General features: G+C 38.7%; 1 pseudogene; it reads right to left on the reverse strand.

Annotated features, from left to right (window-relative positions):
- Positions 1-4,630: 4,630 nt before the first annotated feature.
- Positions 4,631-5,499, reverse strand: part of LOC105500971 — a 2,641-nt pseudogene continuing 1,772 nt past the window's right edge.

Raw genomic sequence — 5,499 nt, forward strand, 5'->3', positions numbered from 1 at the left:
TGATGGTTTTATAAGGAGCTTCCCTCTTCGCTGGACACTTGTTCTTCTCCCTCCTGCCACCATCTAAGAAGTGTTTTGCTCCTCCTTCACCTTCCACCATGATTTTAAAGCCTCTCCAGCCGTGTGCAACTGTGAGTCCATTAATTTTTTATAAATTACCCAGTCTCAGGTGTGTCTTTATTAGCAGCGTGAGAATGGACTAATACATATTAAAATGACAATAGAGGGAGTTTTCTTAAAGCATAAAGCCAGAAGAACAAGAAGAACTGAAAGGAAAAAGTAGCAAAGAAAGGTGTAACTGACTCAGCAAAGCTAAGACAGCTGAATCTTAAACTGGTAGTAGGAAAAGCCCAGCTACCCTGACCTATACTGTTCAAATTGGTGGCAGTGACGAGGAAGAGACGGGCGGCTAAAATAAGAACTGGTTGAGAGAGCTTCTAAAAAAATTATTTGGTCCCAAGATTCCTTCCCCCACCTCAACCTTGACACAACCAATAACTCCCCTCCCCCTACCCACATTTTATTTCCTGGAGAGAGTTTCTGGACTGGAATACTATAAGCATAGGTGAGGGCAGAAGTATCTTACTGAGAGGGGGATTTTTAAGAATGTATATTCAGTGGGCTGGGTATGGTGACTCATGCCTGTAATCCTAGCAGTTTGGGAGGCCGAGGCCAGTGGATCATTTGAGGTCAGGAGTTCGAGACCAGCCTGGCCAACATGGTGAAACGCTGTCTCGACTAAAAATACAAAAAAAATTAGCCATGCATGGTGGTGCACGCCTGTAAGCCCAGCCACTCAGAAGGCTGAGGTGGGAGAATCACTTGAGCCCAGGAGGCGGAGGTTTCAGTGAGCCGAGATTGTGCCATTGCACTCCAGCCTGGGCGACGAAGCGAGACTCTGTCTCAAAAACAAACAAAAGAGTGTAAACATGAAATGAATGAGCAAAAGTAAATACGTAAGTAAACATGAAATGAATTTGCAAAAAGATGAAGGTGGTGGGAGTAGGAAGAGATAGGAGTGAGTGGAGCACTGCTGTTGTTTGTTGTAAAGGCAACTAGTCTCATTAAACTATTGCATATGTAACTTTAAAAACTACAACAAAATCTTCTTAACATGTTAGGAAAACTATGTATAGACTTCTCATTTTCCAACTCTTAGAATCAGGGAGTACACAAGCAGGTTTATTACATGGGCATACTGTGTGATGCTGACCCAGGCAGGACACATAGTACCCAATAGGTAACTTTTCAGTCCTTGTCTCCCTCTCTCTCTCTCATCCCTCTCATTGACCCCAGTGTCTATTGTTCCTGTCTTTACGTCCACGTGTACTCAATGTTTAGCTCTCACTTATAAATGAGAACATGTGTTATTTGGCCTTCTGTTTCTGCATTAGTTCACTTAGCATAATGGCCGCCAGCTGCAAAGAGCATGGTCTCTTTCTTTTTTATGGCTGCATAGTATTCTATGGTATACCTGTACCATTTTTTTTTTTTTTTGTCCAGTCCACCATGGATGGACACCTGAGTTGATTCCATGTCTACTATTGTGAATAGTGCTGTGATGAACACATGGGTGCATGTGTCCTTTTGATAGAATGATTTCTTTTTCCTTTGTGTATACACCCAGTAATGGGATTGCTGGGTCAAATAGCAGTTCAACCCTTGGTTCTTTCAGTAATCTCCAAACTCCTCTCCACACTGGCTTGACTAATTTATATTCCCATCAGCAGCGTATAAGTGTTCAGTCAGTGTGTAAGTTTTTCAGTCCTTTTCTCCCTCTCTTTCTCATCCCTCTCATTGACCCCAGTGTCTATTGTTCCTGTCTTTATGTCCACGTGTACTCAATGTTTACCTCTCACTTCCAAGTGAGAACATGTGGTATTTGGGCTTTCTTTTTCTGCATTAGTTCATTTAGGATAATGGCCTCCAGCTGCATCCATGTTGCTGCAAAGAACATGGTCTTATAAGTGTCTTCTTTTCTTCATAGCCTCACCAACATCTGTTATTTTTCGACTTTTTAACAAGTCATTCTGACTGTTATGAGATGAAATCTCATTGTGGTTTTGATTTGCATTTCTCTGATGATTAGTGTTGATGAGCATTTTTTTCATGTTTTTGGCCGCTTGTATGTCTGCTTTTGAGAAGTGTCTGTTCCTGTCCTTTTCCCACTTTTTAATGGTGTGTTTCTTGCTTGTTGATTTCAGTTCCTTATAGGTTATGGATATTAGACCTTTGCTGGATGCAGTTCACCAATATTTTCTCCCATTATGTAGGTTGTCCATTGTTGATAGTTTCTTTTGCTGTGCAGAAGCTTTTTAATTACATCCCACTTGTCAATTTTTGGTTTTGTTGCAATTGCCTTTGAGGACTTGGCCATAAATTATTTATCAAAGCCAATATCAAGAAGGATATTTCCTAGGTTTTCTTCTAGGATTTTTATAGTTTTAGGTCTTACTTTTTAGTCTTTAATTCATCTTGAGTTGATTTTTGTATATGGTGATAGGTAGGGGTCCAGTTTCATTCTTCTGCATATAGATAACCAGTTATCCCAGCACCCTTTAGTGAACAGGGAGTCTTTCCCCATTACTTATTTTTGCTCACTTTTTTGAAGATCAGATGGTTGTAGGTGTGTGGCCTTATTTCTGGATTCTCTGTTCTGTTCCATTGGTGTATGTGTCTGTTTTTGTGCCACTATCATGCTGTTTTGGTTATTGTGGCCTTGTAATATAGTTTGAAATCAGATATGGGATGCCTCCTGCTTTGTTCCTTTTGTTTAGGACTACTTAGGCTATTGAGGCTCTTTTCTGGTACCAAATGAATTGCAGCATAGTTTTTTCTAATTCTATGAAAAATGATGCTGGTAGTTTGATATGAATAGTGTTCAACCTGAAAATTGTTTTGGGCAGTATAGCCATCTTACCCGTATTGATTCTTCCAATCCATGAGTATGGAATATCTTTCCATTTATTTGCCATCTCCGATTTCTTTCAGCAGTGTTTTATAGTTCTCCTTGTAGAGATCTTTCACCTTCTTGGTTAGCTGTATTCCTAGGTATTTTATTCTTTTTGTGGCTATTGTAAATGGGATCACATTCTTGATTTGGCTCTGAGCTTGAATGCTCTTGGCATTGATTTTATATCCTGAAACTTTACTGAAGTCGTTTATCAGTTCTAGGAGACTTTTAGTAAAGTCGTAAGGGTTTTCTAGGTATAGAATCATATCATCAGTGAAGACAGATAGTTTGACTTCTTCTTTTCCTGTTTAAATGCCTTTTATTTCTTTCTCTTGCCTGACTGCTTGGTTAGGACTTCCAGTACTATGTTGAATTAGAGTAGCGAGAGTGGGCATCCATGTCTTGTTCCAGTTCTCAAGGGGAATGTTTCCAGTTTTTGCCCATTCAGTATAAGGTTGAGGGTGAGTTTGTCATAGATGGCTCTTATTATTTTGAGATACGTTCCTTTGCTGCCTAGTTTGTTGAGGGTTAGTACCATGAAGGGATGTTGTATTATTTCAAAAGCTTTCTCTGTATCTATTGAGATGATCGTATGGTTTTTGTTTTTAGTTACGGTTATGTGGCAGATCATGTATATTGATTTGTGTGTTTTGCAACAACTTTGCATCCCAGGAATAAAGCCTACTTGATCATGATAAATGAACTTTTTGATGTGCTGCTGGATTCAGTTTGCTAGTGTTTTGTTGAGGATTGTTGCATCTATGTTTATCAGGGATATTGGCCTAAAGTTTTCTTTTTTCACATGTCTCTGCCAGGTTTTGGTATCAAGATGATGCTGGCATCATAGATGAGTTAGGAAGGAGTTCCTCCTCCTTGATGTTTTGGAATATTTTCAGTAGGGTTGGTATCAGGTCTTATTTGTATGTCTGGCAGAATTTGGCTGTCAGTCTATCTGATCCAGGGCTTTTTTTGTTGGTAGGTTTTTTATTACTGATTCAACCTCAGGACTCATTAGTGGTCTATTGAGGTTTTCTTTGTCTTCCTGGACCAATCTTGGGAGCTTGTGTGTTCATAGGAATTTATCCATTTCCTATAGAGTTTCTAATTTCTGCACATAAAGGCTTTCCTAATAGTCTCTGAGGGTCTTTTGTGTTTCTGTGGGATCAGCTGAATGTCACATTTGTCATTTCTGATTGTGATTATTAGCATCTTCTCTCTTTTTTCTTTGTTAATCTAGGTAGTGGTCTATTGATGTTGTTTATTATTTCAAGGCAACAACTTTTGGTTACCTTGATCTTTTTTTCATATTAAACTTTTTATTAAACTGAGTCCTTACAACATATTTAAAATATCATGTTCCATAGTCAAATATTTAACAAAAAAATCTATATACAGTTATTGGCATACAAATTTAAGAACATAATTAAAATCAAGCTAAATCTCTCTCTCTGTATCTACATATATATGTATAGATGTATATCCATACAAATAGATATATAGATATATCTTCAAATTCATATCAATGAACTGGAGTACCTGAGGTTTCAAGTTGTTGGTTTTTCCAGACAATATGAAACATTTTTCATGCACTTTATAAGGGACATGGCAGATCCAGAAAGAATAACTTTGGTTGATAAATGCTGTCTCCCAAAGATTAAACAGAAGTCCTCAGTGGAATTAAGGTTTATCTTCAGAGGCGTCTTCCAAGTGGAGGTTGGTGATATAAGGAATGGTTCCCATGTAGCAAGGTACTGTTCATAATAGTGGATACTCTCCTCAGCCATTATCTGTAAATGCTAACTTGATATCATTTTGCATATTTTGTTGCCATCTTTCCCATTATGCTTTCAGGGCATTATTAGCATATTCCACTTCAAGTTTTCCAATCTCCTCTGTAAGCAGATCACTATCTGCCTTTTTATAGGTCAAAGCTTCAACTTTGGAATCCAGTTCTGCTTGTGTTTGGTCTCTTCTTTTCATAACACCCACTAACATTTCACTATAAAGCACGTACTCATGTACAACAAGAAGCAGGGCCTCTGAGAGTCCAAACATCCGTTTTTCAGTGGTCTTACAGCATCTGTCAATGCAGCTGTAAACATCTTTTAGATTATCTACCAGATCCTCTTCTGACACTGACCAAAGAATATGAATTGGACCATATTCTTTCATTTCATCAAAATATTCCCTTCCTTGAAAATTCTGAGCTATTTTATCCATTGAATTTGTTTTCTGGCTAAAAATTTTAACAGTTATTCATTTCCATGAACTCTCCTGGGTGGTTTTTTGTTTGTTTGTTTTTGGTCTTTTAATTGGTGCTTTTAGCTGGGCACAGTGGCTCACACCTGTAATCCCAGCACTTTGGGAGGCTGAGGAGGACGGATCATGAGGTCAGGAGATCGAGACCATCCTGGCTAACTTGGTGAAACCCCGTCTCTACTAAAAATACAAAAATAAAAATAAAAAAAAATTAGCCAGGCATGGTGGCAGGCACCTGTAGTCCCAGCTACTTGGGAGGCTGAGGCAGGAGAATGGCATGAACCTGG

Source organism: Colobus angolensis, unplaced genomic scaffold (genome assembly GCF_000951035.1).
Source record: "Colobus angolensis palliatus isolate OR3802 unplaced genomic scaffold, Cang.pa_1.0 Scaffold7, whole genome shotgun sequence".
In the NCBI taxonomy this organism is placed as follows: Eukaryota; Metazoa; Chordata; class Mammalia; order Primates; family Cercopithecidae; genus Colobus; species Colobus angolensis.